The following is a 25,661-nucleotide window of genomic DNA, read 5'->3' as shown; positions in this document are numbered from 1 at the left end:
CTTAATCAGACTATACAAGGATCACCTATTGAAACTTCTTATTTACTTTATCCTTCGAAAACTCTGCTCAGTTCTTGTTGGATGTCAGTCTGGTTCAACGTAAACCATAAGACTCAGAAACATCTTTGAAATTGCAAGTCTTGGCATCTATCTCTTATTTGGAGTTGAATTTATGGCTCCTGTACATGAATTTGGAACATAAAAGTTCTCTCTTCATCCGGAAACTTTACTTATTTCTATTTTTAAAAAATTGATATATTATACTGATTTTTGTTGAACAAGATAATTTATTATCATTTGTCAGAAATTTATCCCAAAATAAATACAGAAACAAGCAATTCTTGTGACAGGAATGACTTCCTGCACAACCTCCATGTATAACTGCACACAACTACTTTACTCTTATGTCCTTTTTCCTGAGAACTACTTTTAGAGCTCACAAGAGAAGTAGTGGATAAAGACAGTAGATTGAACAACTATTCATCCTCCTGAAACCTCACTAAAATGAAAGCAAAAGAAAAAAAATACTTTAAGGCATTCACACACAAGGACAGAGAACACAAAAAGAAAGAATTGGCAATAAAATTGTGGACACTAAAGAGCAAAAGAATGGTGATAAATGACAGCAGGAATTTAAAACCATACTGCCAATGGCAAAAATTGAGAGGAACATGACTTGCACTGAGGAACTCTCTAAAGTTTAGAAATTGGTAGCACTGGCTAACTATGGGTTTGGAAATAAACAGTGGGACAAAGCACAGGTGGTTACTGGATAGCCTGTATAAAGAACATTTAAACTGTCAAGTTTCCCCACCAATTTTCTCTCAGCAGAGCTTAACCTTGACATTTCCTGGAAGCTTGTTCTAAGGACCAGGTGAAAAGAAGGTCTCTGAAATGTGAGAGACCTGGAATTGCCAAGGACAGGAATGCGTATTGAAAACAAATGGTCAAAATCCAAGTGCTTCCAGGTTTTGAATGTTGGGAACATAAATTCTCTATTACAGCTCAGCTCCCAGAATCCTGGTACCTAGATTTATACCCTTCAGGGGACTGAGATTCTTTGAAACTCATTTGATGCTCACTTGAAATATGAGCATCCCAAGAAAACATTCTTCAAAGATACTAACATTGTGGGTTCCCAGATCACCCTCTTGTGTGTCCAAAAGAGCTGCCCTTCAAATTCTAAGAACCTCTTTTTGAAGTATAAGAAGATAACCAAAGATCATCACACACTGGAAGAAAGTTTTCATCATGAAAAGAGACTAAGGTTTACAAACAGCAAAACCGAACTTGGAAGAAACAGAAGCCATGAAGGGAGCTGAAAAAGAATATGATCAATATCATTTGAGGGATCGTAGAAGATCCTGGCTCCATAAAGCATAACAAAATATATTTTTCTTTCAAAAGAACATTCAAAGATAAAAAAGAACTCCTCCAGATTAAAAATATTGTAGAAGAAATGAAAAACTTAATAGAAATGTTGACCTGGAAAGCTAACAAATCCTCTGGAAAAGTAGACAGAAAAAAAGGAAGATAGTTACCTAACATGGAAGATACAATGATCATGAAGATGGTTGTTTCAGGTTGAGGCTTATCCATTGCACTCTGGCTGAGCTGACCCCTGTGGTTTTTCTAAAGGTGAAAAACTGAACTCAAAAGAGAAACAGGAGAGAGAAGAAAATTAAAGAATCAATCTAAGACAATCTAAAATAACCAACATTGGAAAAAGTAGGAGTTCTAAAGCAGAGAATTGGGAGAGTATGGAAATGAATGGTGATAAAAACAGAAAACTAAGGAAACCCAGTCAATTATTAGTTCTAAAGGATATACAAAGTTGTACCAAAAAAGTCATATTTCTCATTTGAATCAGTTATAACCAGCACTTATGTTGTAATGATTATGTCATTACTGATTATGTAGGATATGTATGGGGGCAGGGGCCAGGCAGGGTAAAGAGAATAAATCTTATGTAGTATAATGATATCAAACTGGGGTTGTGGCTCAGTGGTAGAGCACTTGCCTAGCATGTATGAGGCCCTAGGTTTGATTCTCAGCACTACATATGAATAGATGAATAAAATAAAGGTCTATCAACGTCTAAAAAAATGTTTTTAAAAACATGTAATACTGAAAAATCAACAAGAATGTTATTTGGAGATACGGACATAAGTATTTATAAAAGTGATACTGATAACCTCTGAGATATGAAAGGGAGAGAGTGTGAAGGGTGTAGTGTTTTGTTTGTTGTTGTTTTCCATTTGGTCTGTTGACAAACCTTGAAAATGTATTTGATTATTTATATTACATAAAAGCATTACCTTGATTTTCTTTTAATAAAAACTTTTAAAAATACTATGTAAATAGCTGGGTGCAGTGACACATGCCTATAATCCCAGCAGCTCCAGAGGCTGAGGCAAGAGGATCAAGGTCCAAAGCCAGCCTCAGCAACCTCACGAGACCCTGCCCCAAAATAAAAATCAAAAAGGGCTGTGGATGTGACTCAGTGGTTAAGCACCCCTGGGTTCAATTCCCAATACCAAAAATAAAAATAAAAATAAAATACTATGTAAATATAATTGTAAAAGGAGAATCATGGGTGATAGAAAGAGGAGATTCATTAGAAGATATCCAGGAAAAAGAGGTGACTGCATAAGGGATGGAGCAAGAGACAACCTTGACCATGGCTCCACCTGTTGGGGAGACCTGTGGAAATGCAGAAGGATACTGCTACCAGATACCACCTGGATGTCTGGTCCTGTTAAGAATGAAGCCTCTAGGGAATACATGTTTTCAACTATTTTAGTAATGGTTTGGGAAGGAAGAAAGGCTGGATACCGTTTAAAAGTAGCTTGCATTTGAAGAAGATGGAGGAAGGAAAGAGACCTCATGCCCACCTGTGCCACTCAGTGCTGGCTTTCCCTCTTCCTTTATCCCAACAGCACCCCACCTCCGCGGTCTCCCCAGCTACCCTCCATTCTGGAGCTGATGGTACCTGCTGCCATCCCTTATCTGACACTAAACCTATAACGATTCTGGCAGTGTTGCAAGCCCCCTGTTCAACCATTGGGTCACAGATTCACTGGCTTGTTTGGCAACCTTCATAAAGTACCAGTTTCAATTCTCTTTTCCAGCTTTGACCCTATCTCAGAATCTTAGATCACACATTTAATAAGATGAGAAGAAAGAATGTTGGGGAATTATATACGAGGAGGGGAGTTGCTGGAACCCATTTAGAATGCAAAACAGAAGAATACAGAAAGAAATGATTTTTAAAAAGATATGAATTGTTTAAAAATGTAAATAAATTATTACTCTGAAAGGTCTGAAATTGTTTTTGGTATCAAATTTTAAGAGTACTTTTCTCATCTGCTTCCTTCTTCAGCTCCAGTATAGGATTAGCTTATGTAAAAAAAGCAGACATTTATAGGTTACTTCTTGTTGACAAAAAAAAAAAAAATGGTCATGGTCAAGAGAAGCACTTTCTCATGACATCTTCATGGGCACCTTGCTAAATATTCTATTTCCAATGATGCATTCTGAGTCATTTTGCCACAACGGAGTCTGTCATTTCCATCACAGTAGCTGTGACTGAGACCTACATTATACCAAGGGAAAAAAACTAAGTAATTTTCAGTTGACCATGAGAACATTTCTGTTATTTGTATTATTCATAAAGACGAAGGTCTGCCCTTTCAACTACCTGACAACTGTCTTTCAAAAATAAGTTCGAGACAAGATGGAACTGCACTGAACATAATAAGAAGCAATCCGAGCCTATGATGATAAATTTCATTGAAGGTAAATTTCAGATGAAATTCCAATGACAATATCAATATAGTCACCTTTATTTGTATTATTTACACCTGTTCCTCCCATCAGCATGGACACATTTAATACTAAAAATTATTAGCAGTTGGGCCTGATGGTATATGCCTGTGGTCCCTACTACCCTGGAGACTGAGGCAGGAGGATCACAAGTTTGAGACCAGCCTCAGTAATTTAGTGAGACTCTGTCTCAAAATTTAAAAAAAAAAAATTTAGAAAAGGTCTAGGGATGTAACCTGGTGGTAGGGCATCCCTGAGTTTAATCCCTCATACTAAAAAAAATAAAATAATTTGATACAAACAGGCATAGATGGACAGGAACTCACATTTTATTTCTCTCGTCTGATAATAGGCTGCACGTTGGATTTTGCTTAAAGAAGGTCCAAAATGCAGTTAAGCAGGTATGCTATCATATAAACCCAGGCTATTTTTTGTAATCTCCAAAAAGATTCAAAAAGAGATGAGTTTTTGTCTCAGAGAAATACATAGAGAAATATAGTGGTAAAATTTCAGGAGTTTATACATTTCCACTTGTTCATTTTGGCTTTTGTTGTCTATGCTTTGGGTGTCATGTCCATGTCCAAGACCAATGAATGAAGCTTTCCCTTTGTTCTTTCTAGGAGTCTGATAGGTACAGGTCTTACCTTTAAGTCCATTTTGAGTGGATATTTGCATATGTCATTGTTTTGCATGTGGATATCCAGTTTTTTCCCAGTGCTATTTTTTTTTTAATTGTGGATCATAACTTTTAATGAAAGAAAGATAATGAAGGAAGTAATATTAAAAATAGAATGTGCAATAATAAAGATTCCCAATACCGAGTCAAGAAACACTGTTATCTACATATAATGGTATGTATTAAATTAACATTTAAAATTCTGCATGGTGTTAATGAAATGTATATAAGGAACCTAAACCATAAATGGCTTAATAAAAAGTCAACGTAACATCTGCTTAGAGACATAACATAGAAAGATATACAATGAAAAAGACTATTATGATAAATAAGAAAATGAGGGTATTTTACATAAAACACAACAATCCCCTACTCTTTCTGTAGAAACCCCATGTAGGAATAATGTCTCACTTTCTATCTTTATTCCCAGTGCTATTTGTTGAAGAGATCATCCCTTCCTCGTTCTATATTTTTGGCACCCTTATCAAAGATCAGTTTTCCACATATATGTTGGATGATTTCTGAGCTTCCTATTTTGTTCCATTGGTGTCTATCTTGCTGACAGTGCCATACTGTCTTAATTATTTGAAAACAGAAGTTTATTTTGAAAACAAAGTGTGATGCCTCCTTTTGTTCAGCCTCAAGATAGATTTGGCTATTTGGGTTCCTACATGATTCCATATGATTTATAGAATAATTTTTTCTTCTATTTTTGTGAAAAAGTTCTCTGGGAGTATGATAGGGCTTCACTGAATCTGGAAATCGCTTTGAGTAGTAAGGACATTTTAATAATATCAAATCTTCTAATCCATGTCCACCAGACATCTGTCCATTTATTTGTATCTTTTAAAAAAATATCTTCCATCAAAGTTTTGTAGTTTTTGGTGTTCCAGCGTGGTTTGACTTATTTGAGAAATCTAAAGTAATCAACTCAGAAAGAAGCATGGTATCTGCCAAGGGTGGGGATAGGGAAAGGGTGTTGCTAATCAATGGGCATAAGATCTCAATTCTACAAGAAAAGTAAGTTCTAGTGACCTGCTATACAACATCAGTCCTATGGTTCGACGGTCCTTTATTATATACTTAAACATTGGAGAAGAGGACAGATCTCATGTTAAATGTGCTTACCACAATAAAATAAAATTAAAATTAAAAGTGCAGAGGTTTATGGACTCCCTGAAAGCCATTCACAGCTCCTTTCCTATGAAAGAGAATTCCATATCTTCAAAACAAAGAGCAGACAACTTTGAGTTCTTGGTGAGGTAATTTTCAAACCCATGAATGATTTGAAGAAATATCTAGTGGCTAGCTAATGTCTAACTGCTCCTGGGTGTGTTCTGGTCACAAAGTTGGAAAGTCATTTGCAGTGGGAGTTCAGAGTTCACATGTAGCAGACACTGATCAATACAGAGGCCTGGCTCACTTACTGAGTGAAATTCTCATGCCAAAAAGGGTTACTTAAAAACCAGGACAATAAGCAGAGAAAGGCTGTTTGAAAGGAAAGAAAAAGAAAGAAGGAAGGAAAGAAAGGAAGAAAGAAAGAAAGAAAGAAACAGAGAGAAAAAGAAAGAAAAAGAAAGAAAGAAAGAAAGAAAGAAAGAAAGAAAGAAAGAAAGAAAGAAAGAAAGAAAGAAAGAAAAAGTAGGGAGGATCTCTATTAAATGGAAGAGTGTGACTGTCACCTAATTTATAATTTACAGCTGTCGGTGACAATAAGCAGGCTGTCAGAATGTGCCTTTCTGGGAGGGTATATAAAACAAGGGATGTGCTATTGTTACACTGAAAAACACCAGAATCCACCACAATTCACTGAGCAGGACTAGGTGACTACTATCCCTGAAGCCGAGAACAGGCCAAGTCATAATGTTGAAGCCCACAGGGTTCCAATTCCTTATTCGATGACCAATATCAGTCTGGAATGAGGGGTGATCCTTTTCCCAGCCCTTCCTCACTCTTTGGTGTATCCACTGGCTTAGCCTGTATGCAGTCTAATTTGAACCAGGCATTTTCCATGGTTTTAGAGTTCAAATTAGTTTGGTCCTCTTAAAAATATCATTCTTCGATTTACAATTCTCTTCGTTCTCTTTCTCGTTTGGATTCTGACAGCTCTGTTCTCTGGTGTTCGGTGCTCTGGACTCTGATTTTATGAGCACTTTCCCTCTAGGATACAAGAAGATAGTCCCAGATGGCCGATGTTTATTAAGGAAGTGAGGCAGCTACAGCGTCATTGCTTTTGTACTGATTTGAAAGAGCTTATGAAAAAAAGGCAAAAATGCCTTTTTCTATACCAAGGACATCATCTGATAATAAGTTTAGAAAATGATCAAATGAGTAATTAGCATTAAATGTTTTTGTCTTCATACCACGGGGAATGATCCTGGAAAAGGGCAAACATTGTGAGCTTTACCCTTATGTATAATCCTAGTCCTCCATCTCTTAGAAGAAAACTATTTTAAAAAATCATAACAGACAGATTAAACCTTAGTATTAGCTAGCCAGAGGCAACACATTGGAAATTTAAAGTCTCCATCTTCTAATCACTGTACAGCAAGTACCTTTTTCTGTGGCTTCGGGTAAGTCTATCGACCTCTGGAGCAGTTCACATTTCCTCATCCGCAAAATGTGTGCACTGGTGTTAGCAATAAAATTATCATGAACTACTTGGAAAATATAGATGTAAGGTAATGCTATCCTTTTTATAAGAACTGATGTTTGACCCATAATAGGCAACTCAATAAATGTTTATTGTATTTATGAATGCAAGAATGAATGAATAGGTGATAGAAATATGCTTTGCCATGATTTTCATGTGGGCAGTCCTAGACCTGTGTGTGTGTGTGTGTGTGTGTGTGTGTGTACTCAAACTTAAAATATTATTCAACCATACTGACTTAGAAGTCCTTGAATTAATCTTCTCTCTTCTTTCCTACTCTTCAATTTTTCTTCCATTATTCTCTCTCATTCCCACTCCCTTCTTCGGGACAACTATTTCTCTTCAAACTGCTCTTCCCCAAACTGAAATAGTGAGCTCTAAAATTCCTTAGGCTGAGAATGAAAATTATCCCCTGGCTTGCATGGTAAGGAAATTAAGACTGACATATTCTTTAAGTACGTCCTAGCTAAATCTACATATGCATATCACCTAACTTTGGTTCTATAAACTGCAACCACTTTTGTGGGACCAGAGGAAAAGCAATCTAGCTGCTTCTTTCTAGTTTGATCAAACTGCATAAAATTCATTTATCCTTCTTCCATCATTTACCTATCTCTTATGTGGGTGGGCAGCTGAATCTAGCCAGCTGGGATCCAGGCGGGATCCTGGTCTGGCTACCAGTAACAAAACCAAACTCCTCTACTCCTTTTCACTCATTTGAGTACTGTTCCAGACTAGTTCTGGGCTGGTCTGCAATGGCAAAACAAAAACTAGATAGTTGCTTATGCAAAGAGCCCAGTGAAAGAACATCAAAGTTAAGCAGTAGGGGTTCAGCTCTCACCTGTTTTCATAATAACCCCATCCCGAAAACTGACTCCATGAAGAAGAGGGCAAATTTCTCAAATATATACATCCATGACCTCTGAGGATGCTTCTGGAATAGGTGATCACATGGCTATTTTTCACAGAAAAGTTCTTCTGACTCCAGAGGACGAGTAATTTGCTCCATCAAAAAGCTTAGCAAGTACCCTGTAGGTCTGCCCTTCACCCTGCAGGGTGGTCTATCGCACTGTGTGGGCCCAGCCCCTGATTTTATATAAATTTTACAAGGTTTCTTTGACTCTCAAGTGTCCAAATTGAGACAATGTTATTTTCTTAAAACAAAAATGTGACTAACTCCTCAACTCATAATTGAAAGTTCAAATATACTCTGAACCTCCTGTGTGCAGTAAGAGCTTCCAAGTCTCGTTTTAGCTTAAATTTCAAACTTGCACAAACTTGGAAGAGAGGACAAAGGTGATAGAACAATAAAGGCCAAGTGGAGGTGGTTTTATGGACAACATAATGTAACTAAATGCTTCAAACAAACCTCACACAGAACGCCTGATGAGCTACGGAAGCCTATTTTGCTCACGACTCTAATGAAAAGTCATTCTTCAGATTTCTCACAGTATAGTAGTAATGTTGCTGCATGACTTCCAATAAAGCTGGAGGACTGGAAGAAAACTCGAAGATTTGTCTGAAGAAGACTCTGAGATGCCAAGTGACCAAGATCAAATACTTTACCAGTGACCAACATCTTCCAGACCTGGGAAGGATGCCGATGGTTTTAAGGGTGTTTTATTTAAAATAAATAGAAAAGGAAATAGCACTCTGAATTCAGTCTTAAATACAAAGGAATTAAAGATTAACTAATTAAAAAGAGGCTTTTTAAACATTTGAAATGTTTATGTCCTTCTTGACTCAAAAGAAGTAATTGAAATGGCCTATCAATGCATGCACCTACTGGCTAAATACCAAGCACCAACATGGTACCCTATAAATGTGAACAATTTTTATGTATTCATTAAAAAATTAAAAGTTGGGGGAGAGGGCAAGAGAGAGTATGGAAGGCACATTTCCTTTAACTGATTTAATCCAAAGTGACACACTGCATTACCACTCTCTTGCCATTTGCAAAGTCAAATCACAAGTCCTCACATGGATTCCAACGGCTGGGAAATGCCATCTCTAATGGACAATTCCTGCCCAATGACAGCTCTATACCAGAGAAGGGGGAGCATGAAATTTTCAAGAACATTTAGCCACCTCTGTGGCATCCCCTTACCCCACTCTCTCTATTTTATCACCTTGTTCTTTCGTAGTTAGAATAAAGATCTAAGAAATGGGTGGTCTGGGGATAGGTAGAGTTACAGACATTTTCAGATCCAGAGACTGAAATAACATCAGCAAGATGTTGCAACTCTCTTCCTGTTGCTTGGCTTCATTTTTATCTTTGTTGGTCTCCTCCTCAGGCAGGCTCTCCCCGCATGCCAGCCATGGTGGCCAAAAGAAGCTTAGATTGCATCACTTTTGGAGTAAGATATCTCAGGAAAAAAAGAAACTAACAAAATCACCTCTCAGGATATCCAGAGCAACTCCTGAAAATAAATCTGATCAATCTTCCTTGAGATGCATGCTCAACATTGTCAAGTCTATACAGGAATAAGGGGCACTCTGGTCAGGCCCTCCCACAGCTGAACAGAGATGGAGTTAAAAGATGTATGGCTCAACAGAACCTGAGGGAGGAGCATTTTTTTGAAAGGAAAAGATTTTGGACACACAAGAAAGTACCAAAAGCTAGGTCAGTATGAACAGGATATAAACAGACATGTAACTTGTGGATTTGCTTATTATTATCTCTTCCTGTTAGCTCTTTTCTAGTCTTTTAACAATACATATCTGCTCATATATTTGTGAGTTTTTGCTTGTAAGAAAACTATATTTATTTCCTCTTATTATGTTATCAAATTTTCTACATTAAGAACCATCTCACTTCTTTTTAACAATTCCAAATAAATAATGAGGTGTTACCTAAAAAAAATAAATGTCGACAAATGTTTTGATAAGAGAATCATTTTAAACACTTGTAAAACAAGATTAGATTGCATTTATTTTCACTTTGGAAGATGGTGTTGAATTTTTGGGCTTTTAAAATGTCTTGCCATATGTGTTCTTTCTATTACAGAGATCTCAAGTTCTTAAGATACTGGGAAGGTCACAACTATGGTCTGAATTCTTTTTTTTTTTAAATTCAAATAATGCCTAGAGGAAAGCATTGATTCATTCATTCATTTATTCAAGAAAATAATGCTTAGGAATATTGTTAATATTACATATTAATGCCTATGATATGCCTCAGGCCCCAGGCTAGTCATTAGGACATAGCTATGAATGAGACATGCCCTTCCTTCCTAGCACTCACAACCTTCCACATGAGACAAGATCTGATGATTAACAACAGAGTGATGAGTCTTATGAAGGAGGACTGACAGAGTCTATGGCAATACAACCACAGTCCAGTTCTGGTATAAGAATGTAAGGTGTATGGGCTGGGGCTGTAGCTCAGGGGCAGAGTGCTTACCTGACACATATGAGGCACTGGGTTCCATCCTCAGCACCACATAAAAATAAATAAATAAAATAAAGGTATTGTGTACATCTATAACTAGAAATATTAAAAAAAAAAAAAAAAGAATGCAAGGTGTCCCGGTTTCCTAAGGCTGTCATAACAAATTGCCACAAATTTGGTGACTTAAAACAATAGACATTCATTCTCTTACAATTCTGGAGGTCTTGAAAGCAAGGAAAGGCAAGATTATATTCCATTCAGAAGCTCTAAGGAAGGATCCAGGTTTCTTATCTCTTCTAGCTTCTGGTTGTTACTGGTTCCCTTGGCTTGCAGCCACATCATGGCAGTCTCTACCTCTGTCTTCCTGTGGTCTTCTCTCTCTGCCTTCTCCTCTCTGTGTTCCTCATAAGGGCACTTCTCATTGGATTTAAGATCCACTTGGATAGTCCAGGATGATCTCTTCATCTCAAGATCCTTAACTTAATTACGTCTTTAAAAACCATTTTCTTTTAAAATAAGGATATATCCACAGATTCCAGGTAGTAAGATTTGGACATATCATTTTGAGAACCAACATTCTACCCACTCTAGAGGGTTAGCTTTCCTACAGCAAGCCAACATAGAGCCAAGACCTAAGGGGTACATGAGCATCTAGGGAGTTAAGACTTGGGGAGTGTTCCAGACTGGGAACAGCATGTTCAAAGCCTAGAGGCAAGAGCATGGTGCAATCAAGTAACTGAAAGAAGTTCCTGTTTGGCCTTAACTCAGAGCACTAGAGAAATAAAATAGAAAGACTGGTAAGGGTGGCAGGAGCCAAACTGTGTAAGCCACATGAAGGAGTTTCAAGTTTACCCTTAGGCAATGGGAAGTCATTGACTGTTGTAAGAGAGGAAGATATAATCAAGTACGCAGTTTTGGAAGATCTCTGGCTTGCATATGGAAAATGGATTAGGAAAGACCTGGAGTGCAGGCAAGGACCAGTGAGGAAGTTACTCTAGTCCAGGGGGAAAAAACAAAAATGGTCAGGGTAAGTATAGAAATAAGCTAAATCCTAGGTATATTTAAGGTGAAACTAACAGAACATGATGATGCATTGTATGTGGAAAGGGAAGAGAGATATGTACTACGAATGACATCCAGGTGCTTAGATCTCCTGGGTTGAGAGCATCCCCCAAATCCATTTGTTAAAGTCCTCACCTGCAGTACCTCAGAATGTGACCTTATTTGGTAATAGGGTTTTTACTGAGGTAATCAAGTTAAAATGAGGTTGCCATATGTGTTCTGGTTGTTACTGGTTATTCTGGTGGGTTCCAATTTAATATGACTGATGCCTTTACAAATTGGGAAAATTCAAAGACATACATACATACAAAGACATACATACATACAAAGACATACATACATACAAAGAGAACATCATGTGAAGATGCAAGCAAAGATGCTCTATATATCAAAGAATGCTAAAGACTCTAGAAAACCACCAGAAATATGGAAAAGCATGGACCAGATTCTCCCTTACATCCTTCAGAAGGAATCAACTATAAAAACCTCGATATCTGACTTCTAGTCTCCAGGACTGTGAGATAATAAATTTCTATTGTTCAAGCTACTTACTTTGTGGTATTTCATTTTAGCGACCCTAGCAAACTAACCCAGAGTCACTGGTGATTCCATTTACCAAGCTAGGGAGCACAGAGAGAGCCAGTTTGTGAGGAAACATGCTATATCTTACTAAGGAATAATTTTCCAGCTGCTGGTCAAATTTTTTCTTCATTCAATATTAAAATAACATATAACTTAAAACAAAATCAGTTTCCAAATGATCACTCCGCTAGATCATTAAAATTATATCAGGGTTATGTTGTTTATCTGAATACAAATAAGGGGGGAAATTTTTGTTTTTGTTTTTTGCAGTGCTGGGGATTGAACCCAGGGCCCTGTGCTTACAAGGCAAGCACTTTACCAACTGAGCTATCTCCCCAGCCCACAATGGGGGAATTTTTTAAAGAGAAAAATCATAATCTTCTCATGAACTTCTACCCCTAAGCCATAAACATCATTCTTATCCCAGGTCATTATTTTGAGATGTATACTCATTAAATATTGTGATATCCACTCTTCAAAAGGGAGCTAACAATTCTGAGTCACTAGAACTTACTTAACCAATGTGATATTTCAAATAAGATGTCTCTACTATAAAATATTTGTTAATATAAAATAGCATCACTATCACTATTAAATCTATTTATATCAAGTAGTGCTTAGCTTGATGCATGGCATAGAATGGAAGGTCAATAACTGTTGAATAAATAAGTGATTTATCTAATCATTGAACAGTAAAAACCAAGAACAGTGAAAGAGTATCTAGACTACTAGTTTTGAGAAATTTTTAAACTATGAAGCTTCTTGTTCAAAAACATCTTACGTGAATCTCTTATATAAAACTGATGAAATAGAACTATGATGGTTTTGAAGAATTGTTAGAGATTCATTGACCTGAAATTTCAGTCTTTACCTCATCAACCAGCAGGGCTGAAGTAGATGCTCCAGGGCTCTAAGACAAAGCATTCTGAAGTGTACTGATTGGAGTTCCAGCCAGACTTGCTCAGATTGTGTTGTAATTGTGAATTCTCTCCTGAAACCTCACTAACACACACACACACACACACACAAAAAGAAGATTTTAAAAAAATTAGCTATATTTAACAAGGCAAAAAGAAAGGTAGAGTGCATGAAAGACTTCAGCATATTTTTTGGAATATGGCAAGCCAGTGAAGGAGTGGGACCTGAGCTAGCAGAAGGGAGGCGGTTACTAGCTAAAGTAGCCTATGTAAACATGAATTGATTGACAGAAAGAGCCCAGAAAGGCTCAGGAACAAAAGCCCCTGTTGCTATATAAAGTGGGAGGGAAATAGAGGGAAGCATTTGTTGAAATCACAGAGCAGAGACATTTCCAGATATGCTGACCACCCACAATCAGCTGAGTATACCTCTGCAGGAGAGCACAGCGATTTCCCTCAAAACATTAATAAGACAACATGAACACTCAAGGACTCCAGATATGGTTATAGGGAAAAACAGAGAATGGGGATAAGATACATGAAAATGTGCAATCTGGATGATGAAGGGCCTCCTCCCTTCTTGACTTCAAAATAGCAGCACCAAAATATCAGTATCACAGGCTAGGAGGGAAGACTAAAGGGTTCGTCTCTTAAGAAACCGAACAACCCAGAACCAAGACCTCCACCTCATACTAACATTTAGGATGTTGATCCCCGCCCAGTTATTTGAAGGTAAATTTTACTAAAAATTAATCAAGAAAATTTCTCAAACCTAAGAATTCAGATCTCTGTTTAAAAGAGTACTTTGAAAATTAGCCAAAATGAATTTGCAATTGTTTTGAAAAAGACACACACTGAAGTTCATCAATTAGAAATTTCAGAGCACTAAAGATAAAGACAAAATCTAAAAGCTTGTAGAGATTTTTTAAAGATATGTTAATAAAAATGAAGAACGTGGAAACCAATGGAGAAATCCCCTCAAAATCAGGAGTTGGGAGGAAAGATTTTTTAATTAAAAATATGATACTAAGCCAAACAATAAACAAAGTAAAAAAGTAGAATAAAGATGATCTCAAATGAAAAAGTTTTTTTTCCCTTGGTTCTAATGTAATAATGGGATTGGCTTAGAAAACAATTGTGCACCATATTGTGTTCCTCTTGGGCCCCTCTCCTGCTCAGTTCTGGGCTGGCCACATCCTTCCTCCTTCTTGGGCTGCACTGCTTCTTCCCCTCAACACCCAAGGACAAATAGCTGCACAATCAGATTGGCCCATGGAGATCCACTGGAGGTCAAAAGCCAGCAGGATAATAAAATCTGGCAAGAAGAAAAGAAGGGAGAGCTTTAAAAGATACTTTATTTAGGCAATTCAAAACACCTAGCGACCATCTATTGACTTGATTCCGGAGTGCTGTGGTTTCCAGTTGTGACTTTCAAATGGGTACAGTTTCACTCTATTTGGTTAGGAAATTTCAAATAATTCAATATCAAACTTTGTGCATGATGATGATGATGATGATGATTTACAGATTTTAAAAAGGAAGAAAGTGAAAGAAAAGCAACACACAATGGTGAGTCCAGATCTTCCAGAACAATTGATGAAAATATTGAGGTCCTTGTAATTAGACCCTAAAATGTACTTACTTTGTTGTGTATATATGTACATGGTTTTCAGTAAAACCTTGAGAAAGAGGATACTACTCCCTTTGGAAAGATATCTGTTCATGATAAAAACATAAACCAGGAATCCTATGTAATCATCGGAAGAATTGAGTCTATTTCTCATTAAGCCGAAATCACCTCCTGCTAGAATATATAGACAAAACTGGTGGAAATTTTGCAATTAAAGTTCTATTCCTTTAGCTGAAGACTGTGATCCCTGTTAAAATGCAGTTATTCTAGGAAATGGGAGTACCTGAAACTGGGAGGAGCCACCAAAAGCTAACTGAGACCAAATTTTAGAATCTTAGAAAAAGCAGGATTTTATGGGAGAAAGGATACCAGAGATCAGAAATTGAGCACAGAGCAGAGGCCCACCAGAGGCGAAGGTCTCAGGATTTCTGATTTGGCCTCACAATCTCATGGTTGTTGCTTGCTCATTCATTGGACAGATATGAATGACATGCTTAAGATATGTCAGGTACTGTTTGAGGCTCTTAGCACACCAATCAATCAAACAGATAAAGACCCCTGCCCTCAAAGAGCTTATCTATTAGCAGGGAGGCAAAATTAACAATAAATAAAATAAAAAATCAAATCTAAAATCAAATCATGTAGTATTTTAGAAGGTGATAAATTGTTCTAGAAAAAGAGAGAAAGAAAAGTCGTGTCGGGGGTTAGGAATGCCAGTGTGGTAGAGGCAGGTTTATTTTAAATAAGGTGGATGGTTTGCATTTTCAAACAGGTAATTCAACAGAGTCCACTGAGCATGCAATCAGATTAAAAACCCTAAAGTGCATTTATGACAAGAAGCAGACACTGAAAATTCATATAACACATAGGCTAAGAGGTAGTGAAGACATGTATTATCCTCTGTGGATATTTATAGATGTTCAAATAGCATCCCATTATCTCCTTTATTGTTTTGTGAATGCAAGGGACATACTGAGTGTCACAATCAAAAACAAAGGAAAACGTGTCTAGTTGAGCTATGACCCACCTTCACCTCTTCTTCACCCTCAGACCTGCATCTATACAAATCATGCCTAACTGACTGGGTGTTTCTTTCATCAACATATGTAAATGTTTAAATATTTGAATTAAATATACTGTTAAAAGGTGGTGATTATTATAAGTGCTGAGGGTTTTGTTATCTGCCTCACACTAGAAATATAAAAGCCCAGGGAAACGGTCAACTCAGGAAAATCTTCCTTTCTCATAGAAGGTAGGGCCCTGATCACCAGGTTCTGCTCTCTGTCATTAGCCTTCAGGGGGTGGAAAAAGCAGTACTTGATAACTGAAGTTCACTGGAAATTATAAGGGAAAAAACATAATGAAAATCACACCTACGAGCAAGAATTCAAGATTATTTTGTCCTGAACTGATCAAATTATGCCTCAAGATTTACTCTGCATTGACTTTGGGCTCAAATCACTCACTGATTAATCATGTCTTAATAAAACGTATGTGCTAGGATAAAAGGAAAGAAGTGATCGACACATCAACTGACCATTGTAATTACTAAATAAAGTTGAAATAAAGTCTTGTGAAGTGAGATTAGGTATTCTGAGCACATGAGGCAGTTGTTTAAGGCACAATTTATCCGGGTAACAGGTGGAACATTTAAGACGTGAACTTTTAAGAAGTGAATGATTAAAAAGAGTATGGACTAAGAAAAATCAAAAAGGGATTGATAAAATATGAGAAGGAACACACAGGTAGGACATCCAGAAGAGAATGATTTCATTCAAAAGAGAATGACGAATCAGATGATGACACAGTCAATGGATTAGGCATTGAGAAGAGAATGCCTTCCGCAACCTGTGAGCTCATTTTTTGTATCCTTGAGAAGGAGTGTCCTTAATGAGACACTAAAGCCAAAACCAGCAAAGGTCAAGTTAGGATATAAAGACAACCAGTGTTGACTTTGGTTTTAGAAAGTTTAGGGCAAAAAGAAAGAAAGAAGATTGTGTGCTAAGCATTGGAGGAGTCCGAGAAAGACTTTTGTATAAGGCAGGGAATTTGAACACAGAGAAGAAACCTAGAAAATAGAGGTAAGATTAAGGATCAGAATTGAGATGCTGCTCCTGTTGAATTTAGACCTGCTTCTTCTTCAGGCAGCTGATGGTTGGCTGAATATTCTTGTTTGGCTTCATATAGTCATGGCCATAGCCCATTGTGTGGCCAATTACATTTTCTATATTTGGTTTGATTGCTATCATTTTTATTGTGTACCACTAGACAATAAGAACTAGATGTCATTAATTCAATAGGTTCAGATACATTCAACTTCAGCAGGCCTGTACTGCCCTGGGAATGTGATTATCTTCATAAATCAAGCCAGGAAAGTTGGTTACCTGGGATATCTGACTGTTTCATGCCTGTCTGTGGAATTTGGATGGATTTTGTCACACTGAACTCTCACCTAGTGAGGACATAGAGGCCTCACCTGTCATCACCAGGTAATGTCACTGGAAGAGTTTTGATGACATTGAGCATCTGGAAGATCTTTTCGAGAAGTTAGTAGTCTTCAGGAATGTCATTCTTGCAGCGGGTATCTGCGTGAATAGAGATGAGGCTTCCAGTTCTGATTTACTCTGGCATAAGTGGGTTCAGGTATCAATAAACTCCCCCTCCCATCTGTACTCTGCCTACATTGTTGGCTTTGGATACTGATGAGGTTCAATTTTCAACCAGTCTCCAAATCAATTACTTAAATCATTATTCTTGAAAATATTCTCCACTTGTTAGCTGTGTGATCTTGAACAAGTTATTTGGTCTCTCAGAAACCTAGTCTCTCTGTAAAATAATCCTGTGGCTTTTGGGATGATAGAATAAGATAAGCAGATTACTAAATACAATTGTCTGGACATGGTAAACACTCGAAAATGATGTTTCTTCACTTTGTCTGAACTTTGAGCTGTGATTTTTACAATGAACAATTCCAGAGTATTTGTGTGCATAGTGGGTCACGGGCATGTACGGCCACGCTCGTGAACCTCAGGTTGATTCATACCTTTAGCCTTCTTAGGCTAAAATGTGACATGACCCTGATAACATTAAATATGAAAGTTTTTATTGAAAATGAACATTTAGGCATTAGCTGTAATAGATTTTTGCAAAACTCAACTAAACTAATGTAAGATTCACAGATGGTCAAACAATATTGGCTTATTGTATTAGTCAGCATTTTTTCTGCTGTGACTAAATGATCTGACCAGCACAATTACAGAGGAGGAAAGGTTTATTTGTGGGCTCACAGTTTCAGAGGTCTTAGTCCATAGAAGGTCAGCTCCATTCCTTGGGGATCCAGGTGAAGCAGAACATCATGGCGGAAGAGTGTGGCAGAGGGAAGTAGTTTGCATCACCAGGAAGCAGAGAGAGAGACTCCACTCTCCAGATACAAAATATATACCCCATAGCCACACCCCAATTCCCATCTTCTCCAACCACATCCTAACACTTCAATTAATCCCAACAGGGATTAATTCACTGCTTGGGTTAAGACTCTTACAATCCTATCATTTCTCCTCTGAACCTTCCTGCATTGTCTCACATGTGAGCTTTTGGGGGATACCTCGCAATCCAAACCATAACCCTTATCATTTCTGAAGTTGGATCATATTTGCACATGATGTTTCTCTTGCTTCCCCTGAGGTCTAGTAATGCCTCAAAGACCTACTATGCCTGACAATTTGCATAGATGTGTGTGTGTGTGTGTATGTATATAACCAAGCACAAGCCTGCCTTTGGGAGCTACAGCAATGCAAAAACTTATATTCCCATTCTGAATCTTCCAAGCAAATGTAGTATCCCACTGAAGCATGCAGAACTATATCCATTTAGAAACATCAATGAGTTGAGATCTTATTTCCAAATGGTAAATAAAGGATACTTTTAGTGTAGTAGGAAAAAATATTATGGAGTTCTCCTTGACTATTCCCTTTTTCTTACTCCCAATACCCAAACTGTCAGAAAATCTTGTGGGCTTTTCCTTCAAAATGTATTCAGAATTCAATATAAAGATCTTCTTATAGGTAATCTCCACTCCCCCTTGTCTTTTTACCAATGGGTCTTCTCACAGCAGTCAGAGTAATATGGTAAAAACTTAAGTTATCTGTCTGTTCCAAACCCTGAGAATGATTCTACTTTGGGGCATGTATCCCAAAGAATTGAAAGCAGGGACTCAAAAAGGTGTTTGTACTTTAATGACCATAGCTTCATTATTTGGAATCAAGAAAAGGTGGAAACAACCCATGTATACACAGATGGATGAATGCACAAAAAATATATGGTATATACATAAAATGGAATATTATCCAGCAAGGAAAAGGAAAAGAATTCTGATACATGCTATAACATGAATGAACCTTGAAGACACTATGCTAAGTGAAACAAGACAGTCACAAAAGTGCAGATATTGTATAAGTCCACCTATATCAGGTACCTAGAAGAGGCAAATACATAGAGACAGAAAATAGAACGGTGGTAGTCAAAAGCTAGGGGAGGGAAAATGGGCAGTTACAGTCTAAAAGCTACAGAGGTTTAGTTGGAAAAAATGAAAAAGTTCTGGAGATGGATCAAGGGCATCGTTGCATAATAACATATCTACTTAATGCCAATAAACTGTATGTGTAAAAATGGTTAAAATGGTACACTTTGTCATGTCTATTTTACCACACCATAAACTACACATAAAACTCAAATGGCCACCCATCTCACATTAGAAGCCCAGAGTTTACATTAACTACAGACCTGGGTGCTCTGATTCCACACTATCCTCTGCTTGAAGGGCCTTTCCTCTTCCCTTGCTCACTCTGTTCCAGTCATGGCAACTCTTCATAATCCTCAAACCCCCAGAGCTCGGTGCTTCCGTAGGCTGTTCACTCTGCCTGGGATGCATGTCCCCCAGATTCCCATTGGGGTTCTCTCCCCAACCCCACCTGCACATCTTTGCCGATTCGCATCTTCTGAAAGGGGCTCCCCTGACCATTCTGTAAAGAGAACACATTTCTCTTGGCATCCTCCTGCCTGTTTTTCACCCCCTAACAGTGACATTTGACATGCTATGTATATATTTATTTATTTCCACCACTTTAACATAAGTTCCATGAAGGCACAATTTTTTATTCTTTTGTTCACTTTTCCCTCCCCAGGGCTTAGAACAGTACCTGACACCTGGTAGTCAGCCCGTAAATATTTGCTGATAAATAGACCAAATATGAATTCATAAAAGCAAGCTAAAAGGCAGAAAAATACATCCAAAGAATCATTTTAAAATCCAAAGTCTTTATATTCATTAATTTAATATTTTTTCAGTTATTTTGCAATCATTTATGTTCAGATTTAATTCAACAAACATTTACTGAGGGCCTTCTCCGTACCAGGGAACATTTATCCAATTTGATTTGGCAGCATTACTGTCACAGCTCTGCAATCATCCAGCAAATGTTTTTGGTTTTTAAAATATGGACTCTTTCACATTTGAATGGGAGCAAATTTTTATCAGCTGGGAGGATAAATTAGAGGTTCTGATTATTTTTCTTCTATCACCATGATTCCTTCTTTTTTTTGCACCCTCAACATAAACTGCTCAATACTAGTGGCATTTCCAGATCACAATGATGGTGACTGTGAAAATCTATCTGGTCCCTTGTCCTGCACTGGACATAGGTGACTTTTACGCCATTATGCCAAGTGGATATATTCTCTTTATAGTTATTCTTCCAGTAATATACACTTGTACCATAATTACATTAAAAATATTGAGCAATATTACAACTATTATTTTATACATTAAAAAGGAAGATTGATAATTTCACTAAGTTTCCTAAGCAATCAAATCAAGTTTGTGATACAATGTTAAAATTCACACAAAACTCACATGATCAGCTCCTGAGTAGCTTTCTTTATTAATATGCAATTGATTTTCTAAGATAAATTTTTTCCAACAAAGCAACTTCCTTTGGAGTAAAAGTGTGTATCTTCTGACTCTATGAATGACTACATTTGTAACTCTTCCCCTCTCAAAACTGGTTTTCAATTTCTTAGTGTCAAAGTACCATTTTCAGCAATGCAGTTGACATCCCATTATAACCAAGTCTGTGGGATGTGTTAATTGATTACTTGTAAGGGAATTGTCCTAGAATGAATATTAAATCTAGGCATCAAATTTGGAAGCAGCAAAAATAAAGGAGAAAATAAAGCTCATGTGTGATTGCTGTGAAATAAGTTCACAAAAAGACAAACGGCAAAGTCAACATGTTGTGCCATTAATACCACTTACCATCTCCTTGACCAAACTTGGAATAAGATTTTCTGAGATCTCTCCTAGTCTAGGCTTCAACCTCAACCCCAAACCTTGCTAAACTTGCATAGACTGGTCTTAGCCAGAGTCCTGCTAAATCATTTTCAAGAGAATTCCTACCCTTGCTATCTGATTATTCTTGATATTTGATCAAGTTTCTTCCCCCCTCCCCACATTTGACCTGCCTTCAACACAAATCTTGTTAAGTGGGTTAGCAAGATCTTCCCTATCGTTGGTATCTCCTCTTAGTAATTTTCTACCCACTTAGTCTCTTCCTATGCTTGTTGACTATAAGTCTCCAGGTGTCTTTGTTTTATTTAGCGTAAAGCCCAATCTTTCTTCTCTTTCATAATAGGCTTCACACCTGCTGCAATAATTGTGAATAAAGTCTTCCTTGCCATTTTAACAAGTATCAGAATAAATTTTTTCTTTAGTACTTAAAACGTATCAGATCTGTGATAGTCAGCTTTCTGTTATTGTGACAAAATACCTGAGATATGTCTTTTAAAAGGAGGAAAGATTTGTTTTGGTTCATGGTATCAGTCCATGGTCACTTGGCTCCCTTGTTTCTGGGCCGATGTTGAGGTAGAATATCATGGCAGGGAGATTGTGGTGGAGGAAAGCCCCTTACCTGGCGGCAGTCAAGAAGACAAGAGAGAGAGCTTACTTTTGTAACAAGACCTTTTCCTTCAAAATCCATTAAACTATGAATTCACAAATGGATTAATCCATCGATGAGGTCAGAGACCTTGGGATCCAGTCAGCTCCCGAAGGCCCCACCAGTGGATATGGCTGCACTGGGGACCAGTCTTTTAACACTCCAGCATTTGGAAGATGTTCAAGAGTCAAACAATAACAGACCTTGTCCTATGACCTTTCATTTATTTATTCTCTCCCCTTTCTCTTTCAAGGTCCTACAACTCCAATTCATTAGAATTTCCTACCTTTGATGAGTTTGGGTAAATAATAAGGGAATTAAACAAATTTGTTTTTAGTATTAGCTATGAGAGTAAATGAAGTGGGAAGGAGTAAGACAATAAGGTGAGTTCCAGTTTATCACTTTGAAGATTGATTAAAAGGTCCTATTGTGCTATGCTTTGAAATCTCTAAAACACTTCCATTATTTATTGGGTAAATGAAAATGTTATTCTCAGAGATTCTTTCTCACCTTTTCACAAAATTCTAAGCTGGGAGGAATGAAAAGTCCTACATGGCACAATCAAGTATTGGAAGTGAGCCAACTTGCACTCCACGGATGTTCTCCCTCTGTCTTATGGTCAGGATGGAAAAGGTATAGTGAAAAGGAGGAGAATAACCTGGATGAGGAATTACTCTTTCCAAATCTTTTTGATAGAATCTCCTTCCATTTTATAAGATGAGAATGCTCATTAAATTTTTATGTGAGGTTTTATGGAGCCATGAACTCATTTTTGTAATGGCGCATCTTATTATTTATTATTACATTTTTGTTACAATTTCCAGTTGAACTATAGGATGGCTTACACCTATTTTATGATCAGTAATTTACAAGGTCTTGCAAACAAATTTTTAAAAACTCACACGGAGACACTCATAATCTTGTCCCATCAAAAACAATTTTGTTGTTTTTTTTTAACCCACAAGGTTGTATTCATGATTCAAAGCCTTAATAGGCTGGCATCACAACCAGAAAGAATTATCGTACCAGTTGTTAATTAAATCTAAGGCAAGTGATAAGGAGAAAATGGCCACATTAATCATGTATTAAGAGATTAAATACAGCTCTTCAAATAGGCTGCTGAAATTCACATCACAGCATATGATGCTAAGCATTTTAAAGCTACTTGCTATCCACTACCAACAAAGACGCTGGAAATCAGCTGAATGAGAAGAAAATTCTCTTATCTTTCATGGAATGTTAATGAGAAACTTCATCTGTTATGCTGCCGGCCCGAAGGTCACCCTAAGTCAGTTATTTCATGGGGTCCTGCCAATAGTATGTGTTTATAGTTTAAGTACAAATCCAGCTATGTCAAGGTTACAATGTTTAGCTGAAGAGAATATTTCAAACACCAAAGAACTAAATATTTTTAACCACAGGATCAAAAGGGGGTGACTTTTATTCTTTATTGTGTACAAGTCAAGACCTGAAACATTTAGGGCAAAAGAACCTGAGATAGGGAAAATTTTCTTTCTAATGGACAACAATGTTCTCTAGGCCAAGTGCAAAGTTACAGAATTTCAGAATAGGAAGGGGCCTCTGAAGTTACCTGATTCAATCCTTACATATTCCCAGAGAGGAAATCGGAGTCTAGAGAGGATGAATGTCTCATGCATAGCTGAGCTAGAATATAGATGGCCTGACTTTCCACTGCTTTTTGTTGTTGGAAAGGTGCTTTTTGTTGTAAAGAGTGTGGGGTTCCCTCCCTGGAGTCCAGCACAAGGTTAGCCCATGGCTGTGCCATTTACAAATTGTTTACAAATTATGTAGACCACCATTGCCCACGTGGAATGTCATCCCTGCACAGTACAAGTGCCAGAGTCCCTGAAGGACTAGCAGGTAAAAAAGTCTACTTCTTTCAGGTCAGAGTTCATTTCTGCACCAATCAGCAAATAATCCAAGTACTTGCTATTTCCACATTGAACTGTTTCATAGTGCCATCCCAACTGACAATCTGATCAAAAAATATTCAGTCCTTCATATTTAAGCACTAAACATTTTTTTCTATATATTAGCTACTTATCATCCTAGAGTTTCAGAAGAATTGAGAAGTGCCTTCTTATGCCAGTCTTTCATAGTTTTACAATGTATGGAAATCTTTCCTAAGACTGTGCATGTAATAAATCGAATTTCGTAAAAAAAGTCACACACACACACAAAAATGGAGCTCATTATTTAGGGTTAACATAACCCAAACATTCACTTCAAATTTCATTTTAAACTGCACTCACCATTATCATTTTGCACATCTTTGAAGTCCCTTCTTTGCTATAGAAGATCCATGCACCGATTCTGAGGATTAGAATGCGGTATTTTTGCAGGGCCATTGTTCAGTCTACCATGGTTAGCCAGAAGTCAGCTTGACCCAAGGGAAATGTTTGATTCACTCACCAATGTGGCTGGAAATGAGGTTGAATGTGGAAATTCAGATGACCTGTTGCTCATTCTACTAGTCTGTGTTTTTCAATGTTCAATATGGGAGTTTTTGTTCCTGGATAGACAGACACAGACTCTGGCTGTTTATTTTGCCCTTTCTTGCTGGGCCATGTTCCCAACTCTAGCGTAATTTGGTTTACACTCTCACCCCAACATTGCTTTTGGCATTTGTTCCTGACCAAGTCCCTCCCACCCATCAAGTTTATGACTGATTCCCACTGGTACCAACATTAAACTTGAGAAATTTCCCGTCTCTTCCTTTCTCTCCTTTTTAAACTTTCAAGGGTTTTTACAAAATGTTATGCTTTTGTGTCAACTTCAAATTTCATTGTTCTACATTATTTATTTGATAATATAAATGAATAATGACTATTAAGATGGCACCTATTTCTGATTTCCATTAAATAATTCCTAAGAAATAAATCGAGTCCTCGTTTATGATCTATACAAATTTCAGTTGATAACAGTGATTCTTCCCTCACCATTTTAAAACAAAATTTTTTATGGGAGGAGAGAATCAAAATCAAGGTCTATTAAGATAAAATACTTTCATACCATTTCACTTAAATTACCGCTGACATAGACATAGCATTGAACAACATACTATTTTTGTGTTATTCATGTGTTAGTCTTCTCTCCCTAATTATTTATTTTTTAAAAAACAAAGTCCTTTACATTTTTTATATTCTCAGTGATATATAGTATTAGATTGGCCATGCGACAATCAATCAAATTATTTTTGGTTGATTGACTAGTCTTTTCCTAAAAGTCACATATGGCTTTATGATTTCTTTCCTTTCTATGTATTTGGATACATTTCAATTTAAACAAAGTATATGTGTGGAAACTTGGATTGTAAAGAAGAAAAATTAGAGCATGATGTTTTACTTTCAAATTAGTAAGAAATATCTACCACAAAATTCAAATGTGTGTGTGTGTGTGTGTGTGTGTGTGCATGTGTGTGTGTAGAAATATACTGACAATGAAAGTGTGACTGAGCCCTGACTTACTGCTATTCCTTCAATCTTCAGCTCTCTAATGATTTTTTTAAATGCTATGTGCTATTTTATAATTCCATTATGCTCTTTTTAACACTTTGCCTTTGATTCTAGTTTATGCATCACTATAATTTTAATATTTACCTTTATTCAATTTTAATTTTTGCTTTTTATTCATGTGCAGCACATACGTAAAACACACGTGGTCTCAGTATACAGCCCCAACTATCTTCATGAAGTGACTCTCACTCCTGAAACCCCATGTAGATTTGGAAACAGGACATTCAGCGTCCCAGAAGCCCCCTCCCTCCTCTCCAAGGTTATCCCTCCCCTGATTTTCAATACCATAGAGTAGTTTGCTTTGGAACACGTTTTATTTTAAAATTTACTTGTATTGGTGGGAAATTATAGAAAGGATTGGATTCTGATTCCCACCCCCCAGGTCCCCTCCACACAC

At 37.2% G+C, this 25,661-nt stretch overlaps 1 pseudogene; it reads left to right on the top strand.

Moving 5' to 3' along the window:
• The first annotated feature begins 1,533 nt into the window (after positions 1 to 1,533).
• On the top strand, positions 1,534 to 1,665 carry LOC124986004 (uncharacterized; annotated as a pseudogene).
• The last annotated feature ends 23,996 nt before the right edge of the window (positions 1,666 to 25,661 follow it).

The sequence above is a fragment of the Sciurus carolinensis genome, chromosome 5, assembly GCF_902686445.1.
Source record: "Sciurus carolinensis chromosome 5, mSciCar1.2, whole genome shotgun sequence".
Lineage (NCBI taxonomy): Eukaryota > Metazoa > Chordata > Mammalia > Rodentia > Sciuridae > Sciurus > Sciurus carolinensis.
The sequence above is the reverse complement of the archived record's forward strand: the minus strand, read 5'-3'. Positions and strand labels throughout refer to the sequence as shown.